Source organism: Colobus angolensis, unplaced genomic scaffold, assembly GCF_000951035.1.
Source record: "Colobus angolensis palliatus isolate OR3802 unplaced genomic scaffold, Cang.pa_1.0 Scaffold55, whole genome shotgun sequence".
Classification (NCBI taxonomy): domain Eukaryota; kingdom Metazoa; phylum Chordata; class Mammalia; order Primates; family Cercopithecidae; genus Colobus; species Colobus angolensis.
The window spans coordinates 5,974,386-5,990,054 of NW_012119043.1; the positions used below are offsets into that span (position 1 = coordinate 5,974,386).

The 15,669-nt window shown below is 42.2% G+C and overlaps 1 long non-coding RNA gene across 1 annotated transcript; it reads right to left on the reverse strand.

Moving 5' to 3' along the window:
• Positions 1–789: 789 nt before the first annotated feature.
• Positions 790–10,078, reverse strand: LOC105525663. The gene is made up of 5 exons (XR_001003961.1): positions 9,987–10,078; positions 4,640–4,733; positions 2,825–2,959; positions 946–1,004; positions 790–843 (listed from the first exon to the last, which is right to left on the reverse strand). It is a non-coding gene; the product is annotated as an uncharacterized LOC105525663 (long non-coding RNA).
• Positions 10,079–15,669: the final 5,591 nt, after the last annotated feature.

Consider the following 15,669-nt stretch of genomic DNA (forward strand, 5'->3'; position numbering starts at 1 on the left):
CTGAGACTCAGAGTTGGGAGACCAAAGTATGGAAGTAGCTGGGGCAGCTGGGGGCTTAGGTGGCTGCACTGGAGGGGATTGTATATTGTCATGTGTTTTAAGAATAAGACAAAGTTTTGAATTGTACCTTAAAGATACAAATCTCAATCTCCACTTCTCTTGCTATTGATTTGAATTAAAAAAAAAAAAATAGGATGCCAAGTTTTGTTTACAGGAGTGGGGCTGCATAAGGAAACATTTTGAGATAATACTTCTGTGTGGGTCACAGGTCCTCCATGAAGACTTTGCAGAGGTTCCCATAGTGCTGTGGGTAAGTAGACTCCAAGGTCTACTGGAATCCCTGTTTCTCTACTCACCAGCCATAAGTCCTTGGACCAGATATTTAGCTGTTCTGGACCTCAGTGACCTCTTCTCTAAAATGGGCATATTGATGCCTACCTTGTGGGATAATTACAGGAAAGAAGAGAAGGCATGTTAAATGCTTAGCTTAGCTCCTGGCATTCGGTAACGTGATCATTAAATGTCAGCTCTTGTTATTTTTCATACTTTTAAAAGCTCAGGTTTTCCAATCAACACAGATACGTGTTCCAAAAAGGCATTGTCATTTGCCTGACAATGGAAGGGCAAGTTAATTAACCACTCTGAGCCTCAGTCTTTCTCCTTGGAAAATAATAACAGCAACAATGAGGAAGGCAACTACCACATAATGTGTCAGGCTCTTGTAAATTTCAATGAAAGGTAAGGCCTGTGAAGTGATTAGGAAATTAGCAAACATTCAATACACAACTGGTGTTATTTTTTCTTATTCTCTTGGCCTTGCTGGTGAAGGGCCATTGTCTGCTTCTACGAAAGTACAGAGAGGCCAGTAAATCTTTAGAAAATACGCAAGCTTGACTGGTCTGTGTTCTCAACACTGTCTGAAGAACCTGGCTGAGTCCTACTCACCCAAGACAAAGGCTGGAGATATTTGGTATTTTCTTTTGATTGGTAACTGGTTCCAGAACCTGTGATTGAGTTTAACAGGTAGAGAAAGGGGGAGAAATGCACTGGTTTCCTGAGAGTCCTATAAATCCTGAGTAACGTGGGATCTGATGTAGGATGCTGAGAGGAGGAGGCAAGCATCATTGAGACTCCCAGAGTTGGGAGGTGAAAGTATGGAAACAGCTGGGGCTTTTGGGGGCTTAGATAGCTCTGTCAGAGGGTACTGTGAGACCTGGGCCCTGAGGGGTTCTGATGGCAGCAACCAAGACAATGTCTATAAAATACAGAGCATAATCCATTTGCAGCAGGCACCTCAGTAGGGGTCCAGGGGAGCTGGGAGCAGGATCATGGTTCTGAGTGCACAAAAGGGAAGGCTGGTTAGAGGACGTTCTGCCCATCTTCCTGCTATTTCCCAGACATTCCAGGACCAAGAGTCATCTATCTATCTATCATCCATCTATCTATCTATCTATCTATCATCTATCTATCTATCTATCTATCTATCATCTATCTATCTATCTATCTATCATCTATCTATCTATCTATCTATCTATCATCTATCTATCTATCTATCTATCTATCTATCTATCTATCTATCTATCTATCTATCTATCTATCTATCTATCTATTTTGAGGCAGAATCTCACTCTATTGCCCAGGCTGGAGAGCAGTGGTGTGATCTTGGCTCACTGCAACCTCAGCCTCCCGGGTTCAAGCGATTCTCCTGCCTCAGCTACTGGAATAGAGTAACTTACAGGTGTGCACCTCCACACTCAGCTAATGTTTGTATTTTTAGTAGAGATGGGCCTTTAGTAGAGTAGTCATGTTGACCAGGCTGGTCTCAAACTCTTGACCTCTGGTGATCTGTCCCCCTCGGCCTCCCAAAGTAGTGTGAGATTACACGCATGAGTCACCATGCTCAGCCAAGAGTCACTTCTAAGGAAAGAAAAATCCTATTGGAGTAATGCAGAGTCTCATTAGGAAGAACAGAGCTTCAGTATAAATACAGAGTTTCTATTGAGTTCCCTGTCATCTGTTTATGGACGAGGGCACATGATGGGGTGAGGTTCAGTTTATCTTTAAGGGACATGGACCCAACAGGCCTGATCCAATGCAATTATTTTTGAAATACCCTTGAGGATTTGTCTTTACAGCTCAACGTCTGAATTGAGCAAATGGTATTGATAAGACTGTGTGTGTATGTGTGTTGTGTAAACTAAGTTATTTTCAATTCCTGCTCCCTCGAGCCTCTCTTTTCTTGGCAGGAGCCCTTGGAGGCCACTTGGCAGATGGCAGCTGGCCCATAGCTGCAAAGATCTGCCAGTCATGAGGCACTGCAGGGCTGGCATGTTTCACCAGGGCCCTTCTTCCATCTCTGGATGATTGGGTCCAGGAAACTCCAGAGAAAAATTTAAAAATAAAAAACAGACTCAGGCACACTCTAGGTTCTTTATCTGACATGTTTTCAGAAACTGTTTAGGTGGCTTCTATCTCAAATGGCAGTGGCAGTGATAATAATTATTAGAGGACAGTGATTTTTCCCCCTTTCATAATGGTGCAACCCCAAAATAGCAGGAAGTTCAATTACCTTGGAACTGAGTTTATTAGAGCCAAATGCATGCATTAAGGTCTGTCCCATGTGAGTTTGGGAAGAATGGAAGGAAAGCCAAATTGAAACCTGCTAGGTTCAAGGGAGTAGAGCAGAATATTTCGTAAACAAAACAAAATCTCACAGAATGGGGTGCTCATGAGAGGGAACTGAAATCTCCAGAGGGCAGTGACTTTATAACAACAATGGTGATGATTTACTTGTTTGTTCACTCAACACACATTCACTGAATACCTACTTTATGCCAGGCTCTGTTCTTGGCACTGGGATTACAATCATGTCCTGACCTTCAAGTTCTATCAGGAGAGACAGTCTTTGAACAATGATTTCACTCATACAGGTAATTACAAGGCAAAGTCCATTGGTGCTCTGAGGTTGACTAAGGGAAGCAAGTCTAGGGGGGATGTTGAAGGAAATGACAGTGAAGATGGAGTCTGAAAGATGAGTATGAGCCCTGTGGATGGGTTGGGGGGATGGGGCTAAAGGAATGTTTCAGGCAGAGGAAAGAGCACGTGGAAAGACCCTGCGATGGAAAGAATCTGGCTCACGGAGGAGACAGATATGCATGGTTGAAGAAAGAGGGAAGACAGAGACCCTAGGGTGAAGCTGGAAGGGGAGAAGAAGACAACCAGGCTGCCCCCGAGGGGCATGTTGTAGATTTTGAACCTGATTTTACAAGCAAAGAAAATGCATGAAATGGGTGAGTGCAGTGGTTCATGCCTGTAATCCCAACACTTTGGAATGCTGAAGTGGGAGGACTGCTTTGGAACGCTGAAGTGGGAGGAGTTGAATACCAAGCCTGGGCAACATAGTAAGACTCCCATCTCTACAAAAATATTTTTTAAAAAATAGCTGGGCATGGTGGAGCACACCTCTTTCCAGCTACTTGGGAGGCTGAGTTGGAAGGATCACTTGAGCCCAGGAGGCCGAGGCTGCAGTGAGCCATGATGACCCATTGCACTCCAGTCTGGGTGACAGAATAATACCCTGTCTCAAAAAAAAAAAAAAAAAAAAAAAAAAGCATGAAAAATCTTTTAAAAATGGAGAATAAATTAAAGGGGGCAATAGTGAAAGTTAGGAAACAACAATAATGGTCCTGGTGACATGGGGGACAATCTCATGAGCTGAGGGGGTGATGCACAGAAGTAGACATGCTCAAGAAATATATTCAAAAATTTGTATAAATTTATGAGGTACCAGTGTAATTTTGTTATCTGCCTAGATTATGTAGTGAAGTCAGGGCTTTGAGAGTATCAAGAAACATTTATAAGGTAAAATCCATAGGCATTTGTGAGTGAGAGAGTGTTCAGGAACAAGAGAAAGGGAGTTTTGGACATAATTGCCAGGTTTATTGTGAGATGATGATGGAAGTCATGGTGTCATTTCCTGAAGACGGAAGATACAGGAAGGGAGGGGCAGATTTGGAAGGGGAGGTCAATAGTCCAACTTTTGTCAGATTGAGTTTGAGGCTTCTGAGAGACGCCCAAATGTAGGTTCCAGGAGAGGAGTTTTTTCTAAAACATGGAGAAGTCATGTTCAAAATATCTTGACTGAAAATACCAATGAGAACTCATCAAAATGTAGCATTTTAGAGGGAATTGTTGATATTGTCTGAAGGAAAACATAGAGTGCTAGGGAAGGGTACCAGGGTTGGGGGTGGAGGAAAGATGGATTGAGAGAAATTGAGAGGAAGCACCCAGAGAAGTAAGAGAAAACCAAGAAATGAGTGTCATGGAAGCCAAGAGTAAAGCGTGCTAAAAATAGCAATAGCAGTGATTGTCATAGTAATAGTAGAAATAATAGTAATAATGGCATTAGTAGCAGTATTAGAATAGCAGTAGTAGTAGAAGAGGAGCAAGAAGAAACAGTGGTAGTAGGAGTAACAGCAGCAATAGTAGTTGTAGACATAGTGGTAGTCATAACAGCAACAGCAGTAGTGGTAGCAGTAAAAGTATCAGCAGCAGCAGAAGTAACAGTGGAAGTAGTAGCAGCAATGGCAGTAATCATGTCAGTAGCTGCAGCAGCAGCAGCAGGGGTAGGAGTTATTACCTGTTTGGTGTTCTTTGGAGTACAGCAGTCTGCGTTTTCTTTTCAGCAGATTGACCACTCCATGCAACAGGAAGTATAAGTTGCATTGTTCCCACTTTACAGATGAGGAGATGAAGAAATAGAAATGTCAGGTAGTCTTACTGAGAGAGAAGCTAGTTAGCAACAGGACTGGAGATAGAATTCTGGTCTCTTGAGTCCTCATTAAGTATCACTTTCACCGTCTAGATTTACGCCATGGCATTTCAGAAGTTCCGTGGCGTTTCCTACTGGAATGTAACTTCTGGAGGGTAGGGCTTTTGTCTATTCTGTCCACCGAGGGATTCTCAGTGCTTTGAGTGGTACCTGGTGCATAGGAGGACTCACAAATTTAGGAACTCACAATGAACTAATGTTGGAGAATGAATGAATGAATGAATGAATGAATGAACAAATCTTCCTCCCTAACTTGGGTATAACTCAGGAATGTTTTATTGTTTTAACGGGTCTCTGACCCCTGCCCAACATTTCTCTTCCTATGCCTGCAAACGGTATGTTGCAAATCTGTTTGGAAATATTTAAAAAATGAATCTAATAAAATAAAAAAATCTTGGCATTTTTCATATGTTCATATTATTAAAAGTCCACATCACAAGTTCATGCTTTCAGAGTCAATATTCAAGAAGCAACTTAAATCTAGCTTCCTCCCCATCCTCAATCATTCACATTCATTGGTATTAAAGGTCAACATGGAAGTAACTTTTTTTCCTAGACCAGCCTGCCTAGAGAGAAGAGCTTTGAAATCATGCTGTGCCAAGGAGGCGCCAGCTACAGCTCCATGAATGATTCACTATGCTCTTTAGGAATGTAATATCCTGCATCCCCTCCTGTATTTAAGAATGTTTAGGCATAGCAAAAAGGCAGGATCGCACAATAAAAAGAGAACAGACTTGGGAGTCAGATAGACGTGGGTTAAAACTCCATGTTCAGACCTTGGACAAGTCATCTTCTCTGGGTCTCAATTTCCCTAATCTTTAAGCAGAGACGCTAACTAGTACCCGCATCTCAGGCATGTGGCTGGATTTACATAGGATAACTTAAAACCTCAAAGCTCAAATGCCAGGAGTATATTAGGTAATTCAGTCTATGTAAGTTTCCTTTCTCCATACTTTGCAGAACAATTTACATAATGGAGGTGAAGCACCTTAGGAAGCTGTGCAGTGCTGTATCCTGTGGGGAGGTGCCTCTCTCTTTTTCTTTTCCTGCTGCTTCTTTACAAAACTCTGGGTTCCAACCATATGGAACTACTGAGCATAAATGCATTATCCTCCCCACATTCCATCTGAGTGTCACATTCTCTCCCTTGTTTAAGAGCCAGCTTAAGTGCATTCCTTCAATAATCTTCTTCTATGTAGCATTCCCCCTCCATCATGTTGGTCCCACTTTCTTCTTTGGGCTGTTCACTAAACCCACACACCACCTGCATTATTCCTTATCACTTAGTAACACATGTATTTGCTTATATTCCTTCCTCTCCAACAAGATTGAGTTCACCTAGGTTGGGGACTTTGATTTATCTGGGATCTCCAGCGCTTATCGTATAATTGGAATTCTAGAACTATGTCTTGAGTCAATAAATGTGATTATTATTACTATTATTATCATAATAAGAATTTTCTCTAAACTCAAGAAAAAGGAAAGCAATATCTCAGTCAAAGCAATACAAAAGAAGCCTGAGTGTTATCATAAAATCCTTTGGAGAGTTGACCAGTCCTTGACCATATCCTAAGAACAATGGAGGTAAACGTAGCTATTACTTTGCCTTCTTCTGTTAAAATTACTTATTCTCTCCTAAACTATTTTGCCTATCCATGTTCTCTCTGTAGACACCCAATATTCTTAAGTGAACCAACAGGGTTTTTATGGACCCCTACGGTCAACAAAATAGCCACAAAGAAAGAAAAATTTAAAAAAAAAAGCCATTGGTTGACTGCAAAACCTAGTAAGGTGGATAATTCTACATCATAACTTTATGCCCAGTGCACTCAGAGAAATTAATCATTCCATCTTGGTCCAGCACAGTCTGGCTTTCATGCCATCATTTCAGTAGAAGTGCCCCCACCAAGCCACGAATGCCTTACTTGTTGAAAAGAACATGGGTACTGTCATTCTCCTTTTTTAAAAAAATTATTTCAGTAGTTTCTGGGGAACAGGTGGTTTTTGGTTATATGGAAAAGTTCTTTAGTGGTGATTTCTGAGATTTTGGTTCACCTGTCACCCAAGCAGTGTACACGATATCCAATGTGTAGTATTTTATTCCCCATCCCACTCCCTGCCTTCCTTCTGAGTTCCCAAAGTCCACTGTATCATTCTTATGCCTTTGTATCCTCATAGTTTAGCTCTCACTTATGAGAACACATGATACTTGATTTTCCGTTCCTGAATTACTTCTCTTAGAATAACGATCTCCAACTTCATCCAAGTCACTGCAAGTGCCATTCTTTTGTTTATTTTTATAGCTGAGTAGTATTCCATGGTGTATATATCCCACATTTTTTTTATCCATTCATTGATGGATGTGCATTTAGGTTGGTTCCGTATTTTTGCAGTTGCAAACTGTGCTACTATAAACATGCTTGTGCAAGTGTCTTTTTTGATATGACTTATTTTCTTTTGGGTAGATACCCAGTAGTGGGATTGCTGGATTAAACGGTAGTCCGTCCTCTTTGCAGAATTTTCCAGATTTGACCATTCTTTCCTTCCTGAAAAGCTCCCCATCATCTTGACTTTTCTATAGCAGTAAATCAGAGTGGTTGAGGCCATTTGATATGGAGTCAGAAAGTCTGAGAGCAACGCCTTGCACCTCCCCTACTGAGTGTACAATCCTTAGCAAATTACTCCAGCGGTTTAAGTCTCAGTTTCTCCAACTGTAAGGGGAAGACAGGAGTTATACCCACTTCAAAGAATATAAAAATAATCTTTGCAAGTCTCATTGCATAGTGACCAGCACAAAGAGCACTCTGTGAAAGTTAGCGCCATTATCAGCACATTCTCCTGGTGTTTGACTGACAGGCTTATGTTTCTCAACTTGTTTTCCTGGCTTCCACTCTTCTGCTCTTTACTTAAAAACTGTTTCTTGGCCAAGTGTGGTGGCTCTTGCCTGTAATCTCAGCTCTTTGGGAGGCGGATGTGGGAGGGTTGCTTGACAACAGGAGTTCGAGACCAGACTAGGCAACATAGTGAGGCCTTATCTCTACTAAAAATCACAAAAATTAGCCAGGTGTGGTGGCATGCACCTGTGGTGCCAGCTACTCAGGAGGCTAAGGTGGGAGGATTGCTTGAGCCTGGGAGGTCAAGGATGCAGTAAGCCATAATTGTGCCACTGCATTCCGGCCTGGGTGAAAGAGCAAGACCTTGTCTCGAAACACACAAAAGACTGTGTTCCTCCAGGGCTCTTTCATAGGCCCTCTTTCATTTTCTAGCTATGCATTCTGACTAGGAAGACTCCATAGCCTCAGATATTATTTTTGAGCTGGGGATTTTCCTCCTTTGGTACCTCCAGCCTCAATTTTTCTTCTGAGTGCTGCACTCAAATGATGCCACATCTCCTCTGGGATGTCTCCCAGGGAACTCAGACTCGCTCTGCCTCAGGCTGAGTGCACAGCCTTCTCCTGAAACTCAAACTTTATTTGGTGTCCACTATCTCATGATCCATTAGGTGCTCAAGCCAGAGTCTTCCCCATCCTCCCAGTCAGTTATTCATCATGTCCTGCTGTTTTAAATGATCCATTTCATCTGTTTCCACTGCATCCCTATCCTTCTGGTTGAGATGTCTCCAATAGCCTCCTAATTGGTCTCCCTGCTGCCATGTTTGCTCACCCCCCACTTCATCACCCAGCAGGAGTGATACTTTCACAGTGATTGTCAGACCATGCCACTCCCCTGCCTAAACCACTGCAATAACTTCCCCTTATTCTGAGAATAAAATGTCAATTCCTTCCTTTGGTGTAGTGGATGTTGTGGTGTGCTGTCCTGACCTTCCTACAAGACCAAGGCATTTATTTTCCCAGCAGCTGAAAGTGTAGATGAAGCCATGCCTATGAACTTTATAAAATTAACCAGGGAAGAAAGGAAAGGGAGAAACATAATAGATCAAGTTTCCACACACTCAGCTTTAATAATGAGGTCAGTTTGCCCTCTGACCTGCTTCCTTATGGTTTGGTGCTTATTGTCCTGGAGTCATGTAGACCCTGTTACAAGATTATAGTTCTTAACTACTCTACAACTAACAACCTGAACATTACAAAATGTTATGTTTTCCCTGTGAGATATTCTTTCAGGTCCTGCTGATGTTGGCTGGTCTGGAGAACCCCATGAGAAGCTGATTCACTAAGGAATACAGTTGCCATGTCCTGATGATTTCATTCTGTTTGCCCTAACCAATCAACGACCCCAAATTTCCAGCCCTTCAGCCTCCATAATCCCCTTAAAACCTCCAACCCAGAATTCCTTGGGGAGATGGATTTGAGAGTCTCCTCCCATCTCCTTGCTTGGCACCCTGTGATCATTAAATTCTTTCTCTGTTGCAAACCCTGCTGTCTCAGTGCACTGATATATTACTATGCAGCAGGCATATATACCTTTTGGTCCATTGACTGCTGATAGCTCATAGCTGAGTGCGTCCCAAGAAAGAATGTTGCCTCATCCAAGTTCATGTCTCTTCATTCTATGCAAAAACTGGTCAGGTTGAGTCACACAGGCCTGCCTCCTTTGCTTCAATTTGGAACATCTTTGAGGGGCCTGCCCCCCATTAGATCATCGGCAGCTTCTACTGTCACTGCAGTTTTCCTTACTTCCTCCCTTTGTCCAGCCTGCTTGCCTCCCACCAGCCTGCTTCCCTCCCATCCTTCTATCTGTTGTTCTCAAAACCACTCCCCAACAAAACCCCTGCATGTGAATCTCTGCTCAGAATCTTTTTCCTTGGGAGCCTGAACCACAACATAAGTCTTACAAGGTTCTCCATGACCTGGCTCCAGTTCAATGCCCAGCGCAAAGTGGATGCTCAGTGAGTACCTTGGATTGATTGGCTGGTTGGCTGCTTGGTTGGTTGGTTGGGGTAAAGTGCATAGGACATGAGAAGTCAGGTGAAGACTGTGTCTTTCACATGGTCAGCACTGGGCATTTGTTCAGGGGGCTTCAGGAGCATGATTAGAGGACATCCAGAGTAGCAAATGGGCAATGCAGACCCCAGGCAGCTGCTGGTATCAGTAATGATGGGTATCTGTAATCCAGGTAGCACAGTGGAGAGTAGAAAGGCCCTGCCAGTGACCTGCTTTTATTGTTAATGCTTTTCTATTAGCAGAGCACTTACCTCCAAATCGATTTTCACATATTCTCTCTCTGCCAAACCAGGAACAGAAAGAAAAGGCAAAATTTCCGAATGTCTTTCCTCTTGCAGTTGATGTAACTGTGGCTGAATTTCACCTTTTTAAATGACTTCCTGTGGAAACAGCAAGGGAAGATTTCTGGCAGGTTTTGTTATGCAATTTGGCTCTAACCTGATCCCGTCAAGCAAAGAGAAATGGTAAAAAGCGAACAGAATCCCAAGCTTTGCTCACAAGCTTGGGGCCTGCTATGCTCTACCTCGTCTCTAGGCCTTTGAGTGTGTATACAGTTCACCTGTAATACCCAACCCTGCTTTATCAATGTGCATAGCTCCTGCTTGTGCCTTGAGATTCATCTCAGACATGACCTTGTATAGGATGTCTTCCCCAGCTCTCCTCTTCCTTCCCTACTGCCCACACCAAATTGTCCTGTAACTTCTTTCTGTTTTCACATTGGCAACTAGGAAGCTCAGTGCTCAATTTACAGGCTACAAGTAACCTGTTAAACATGTATGCTGTGAACACTAATTTTTTGACTTCCTCTTATTTTGCTTACACTTATTTTTCTTTTCTTTAATTTCCTTATTAGAATAAATTTCCAATCCTGTACTGACTTCATTTTTTTTCAAACAAGAAAAAACATTAGAAAGTGAAGCTTTAAAAAATGACGATATATTATAATTAACCACCTACTTATCTATTTTCCCCATTGCTTTGTGAGTAAGTTTATAAGGAGAAGACAGTAATGTCTTTTCATCCATCTAGCTCAAATGCCTGGCACTTAGTAGGTTCTCAGAAATACTTACTGAGTGAGTGGAGCAGACCTAAGGGGAGATGAGGTGAGAATGGTGATTTTGGGACTTTTTACTTTGAACCTATTACAGTACATAAGACAAAGAAGATACAAGGACTCAAATATTTTATACATTTCTATGCTTAAACGATCACGGATGATATCTTAACCAGAGACATTGAGAAAGAAGGAAAGAGCAAGGCAACTAGAGGGAAATTGTCTCATCTGAGCATCGGCCCCTCAGAGTTAACAGTGAATAGGCCATTTGTGGAATTGGTGGGGCCTTGTCTAAATTTCTAAAATACATAAAATACTGAACATGATCCAGTAAGTTTTTTTTTTTAGGACTAGAATGCACACTTTGTGAGGCTGGGGCGGGAGAATCACTTGAGCCTAGGAGTTTGAGACTAGCCTGGGCAATATAGCAAGACCCCATCTCTATCAAAAAGAAATTAACTGGGCATAGTGGCATGTGACTGTGGTCCCAGCTACTTGGGAGGCTGAGGTGGGAGGATCAATTGAACCTAGGAGGTTAGGGCTGCAGTGAGCTATGATCACACCATTGCACTCTTGCCTGGGCAACAACGTGAGACCTTGTCTCAAAAAAAAAAAAAAAAAAAATCAGAGTGGATTTTTATCTTTCTCATGAAATAATAATTATTTCTGTTTATTTAGCAGGACTGTATAATGCTGTGACATTTAGATTCCTGACATTATCACAGTTAATATGAAAAATATCCCTGGGAGGAGGGTATCATAATCCTCATTTTACAGAGGAAATATTTGAAGCTCAGAGAAGTGAAGTATTTTGCTTCAAGCAATTCATCTGAGGTTGAACCAGAATTCGAATCCTTGTCATCTGATCCCAAAACCCACTCTATTTTTTCCCTAAAGTTTTCTTTACAGAATGTTCTTATACTTCTGGTTGTTTTCTCTTAATTTTATTACAGGGAGAGTTCCAGAATCAGGGACATCCCCAAGGAGTAGCAGGAAGGGATGGATTTAGAGTAGCGTTCTCAATGGGACGGGTTTGGAGTTTGGTCTCCACAGGACATTTGTCAATATCTGGAGATACTTTTGATGGCCAGAACTGGTGTGTGGTGGGCGGGCAGGGGCAGTGTACGCACAACTGGTGTTTAGTGGGTGGAAGTAAAAAAATGCTCCTGAACATCTTACAACACACAGGACAGCCCCCACAATAATGAGTTCTCTGGCCCCAGTGTCAACAGTGCTGAGGTGAGTGCTGAACTCTGACCTAGAGATATTTGTTACCTTTCCTGACCCAGGAGTAGCCTCTCTGCTGTCCTGACCTGGGTTTGTAGAGAAAATTGGGCAAAGTCTAAGGGAACTGCCTCTACTTTCTAGCTGTCTAGCTCACCTACTTTCTATTTCTGCTTCCTGAGAGAAGTCAGTGAAGATGGTGACAAAGGTGAGTGAAAACAGAGAAGTTTCTCTGAGGAAATCCGGAATTCACTGGGGGTCTTTTCAAACTATTCTGTTACTAACCTATTTCTTCCTCTTATCTCAATATGGAGGGAAAGATATAAACTGCATTAATTGGTATGGACCTGGTTGCATTTGAGGTGGGAAGAGATCATATTTCACGTGTAGCTCTAGAGTAAAAGCCTGGCTTGGAATTCCTGACAACTTGGAGATATATGGGCAAAATTACTGAGAAACAAAAGGGGATGGTCCATAATTAATCATTGTATAAGGGCTGGAAAGGATAACTTTGCCTGATATTCTTCAATTCTGTTACCACATTTTGATGCACTAATGACTTCTTTAACAAGTGTTAATTCAATTTTATGTGCCAGGCATTATACTTAGGGCTTTGTGAGTGTAATCCCAATTAACCTGAATGCCAGATGAAGTAGGTACCCTCACTAACTTCATTTTGCAGGTGAGGAGACTGAACCTTACCCAAGGTCACCCAGACACTAAGGTGCAGAGCCGAGACTTGATCCCAGTTCTGACTAACTCCAGTGACTAAGCTCTTAACTGGCTGTCTAAAGGCTGATTTTGGCCCTTAAATGTGTTTGCTGACCTCTACAGTGTTTTTAAAAACTTGGTCAGGTTCTGTGGCTCATGCCTGTAATCCTCTCACTTTGGGAGGCTGAGGTGGGAGGGTCACTTGGGCCCAGCTTGAGCCACTGCACCTGGCCAAATTTTTTTTTTTTTTTTGAGACAGAGTCTCACGCTGTTGCCCAGGTTGGACTGCAGTGGCCGGATCTCAGCTCACTGCAAGCTCCGCCCCCCGGGTTTACGCCATTCTCCTGCCTCAGCCTCCCGAGTAGCTGGGACTACAGGCGCCCACCACCACGCCTGGCTAGTTTTTTTTTTTTTGTATTTTTAGTAGAGACAGGGTTTCACCATGTTAGCCAGGATGGTCTCGATCTCCTGACCTCGTGATCCACCCATCTTGGCCTCCCAAAGTGCTGGGATTACAGGCTTGAACCACTGTGCCCGGCCACCTGGCCAACTTTTTAAAAACACTGTAGAGGTCAACATAGCAAGACCCTGTCTCTATAATAAATAAATAAATAAATAAACAATCAAATAATTATTTATTGGCTGAGCATGGTGGTGCACGTCTGTGGTCTCAGTTATTTGGGAGGTTGAGGTAGAAGGATCGCTCTAGTTGGGGAAATTGAGGCTGTGGTGAACTGTGATCTCACCACTGCACTCCAGCCCAACAGACAGAGTGAGACCTTGTCTCAAAAAAAAAAAAAAAAAAGAAAAGAAAAGAAAAATTATTTGCCAATAATTGAAAAATTGAAGATTTTACAGAAATCTCATCTTCTAACTCATCCTGTAAAATAAGACTATCTGGTAACACTGCACACCTATCTGGCAACAATCAGTTGGCACTGAGAAGTAGCTGCTCTTTTCAGATAGTGCTGTCACTCATCCAGGTAACCTGCTTGGCCAATGTAGGTATCCGAGATTATAGTCTTTGGTTAAAACCACCCTAGCATGTGAGTGGGGTGAGAGAAAAAAGAACAATACTTGCATGTGTTATGAATATTATTTCCTTTCAATCCTCTACCCTTGGGCAACATGACCCAATCCGTGTCCTTGAACTTGACCAACTCCTCCTTGAGCCAGAAGGATGGGAGACTTCATTGCCCATCACTGTGGCTTGAAATGTATAGCAGTGGCAGGAACCAGAACCTCCTTAGAAGCCAGCATAAACGCTCAGGCATTCTCTTCAAAGCTATTATTAGTTTTTTAAGAGCCCATAGATTCAGAATTCCTACAGGTATTGTTAAACCAGATGTCAGTTCCAGGTCAACCCCTCTGACTATTACAGTCATAATTCTGATACCCAGAGGGAGCAAAATCAGGTAAAGAGTCACTCCCCGCCCCTTGCAGAATCTGATTTAACAAGGCTTATTTATGTCTCAGCATACCATAGGTTACAATAGAATCATCTTTCTCATATATAAATAATGCATAAATTTGTGTTTAGTCATTGTGCCTGTTTTTCAGTCCTTGGGGAAGAAGAAGGACAAAGGATTCAGCCTTGCACAGAGATTTAGAGGATACTACCTCTACCCTTCTTGCATTAAACATAGGATCTGGCTGACTCTTACAGAGAAGTCCCACAGGAAAGTTTTTACATAGTGTCACAGGTTCAATCTGCTTGAAAGCAACAGGTCATAAACTCTCTGCTGAATGATGATGATGATGATGATGATGATGATAAGTTAGCAGTTTTATTTAGAGCACCCATTACGTACTAGGTTGGTTTTCATCATCCTAATCTTCGTAACAGCTCCTTTCAGTTGGTCTTATCATTTACATTTTGCAGGTGAGGAAACTGAGACTCTCAGAGGATACACTCAAGGTCACAAGCTAGAAAAAGTCATAGCTGGTATCTAAATGTAGTTTTATTGGCCTCCAAAGCCTTTTACCTTGCCACATATGTAAATTCTTTAGCAATTTAAATTAAGCCATTTGGGTTGCCCAAGAGTACAATTTGGAAGAGACTCATCTACCCCATTTCCTAATTATCCAGTGAAAATCTATGTGTCTAGGAGACTTCAAGCATTCATCATTGTAAAGGCTTGAACAACTTCAAGAAGCACAAGTTTAAGAATTCATTTAGAATGAACATGGTGTATTAAGGAGCTAGGGAGTGATATTGGGTCGCTTCCATCTTCCCAAGATCATCCCTGACAACTCACAAGCCCCTCTCCTCAATGTTCCTTTAATTAGGCAAAGCACAGAGAACATATTCTGCAAATTGCTAAATGGTTAGTGGCTGCTTTGTACTAAGCAATGTTAACCTTTCATTCAGAGGAGCTCAATTAGCAAGAGTCAACCAGTGGTTAATAATAATAATACAATAGAATGATCACTGAATGAAAGGCTTTATTTTTATTCACAGCAATCATTTGTTAAACATGAAGAGACTTTTCCTTATGTTTAATTGAAGAGGGAAGGGATGCTCTGAATCTCTCTCTGAGGCTTTAATGACGAGATGACAGGGAAGAGGCATGGGGGAAGGTATCTTCTGAAATCTTTTCTTTGAGGCTTAGGATGGAAACATATGCTAAGTGAATCCTCCTTTCTCTCTTTTTTCTTCTCCTTGTGTATTTCTCCATCAGCAAATGTCATGAACTCTCCCCAGGTTTGGGGCCTGATCACACACCAAGGCTCTTGGCTCCTAAACACTCAAAGAACATCAGAGACCTGAGTAGCAAGATCTATAGAGAGGGGACAAAAGACCACAGGGCTTCTAGCAGTCCCAAATGAGTCAGAAACTGAGTTCAGAGTGGGCAGAGAGGTGCAGACCTCAGGCATGTGATGCGCCTTCTGACCTCAGACCTCATGGAGGAAAAGAACTCTTGTTTCCTGACCACTTACTCTAT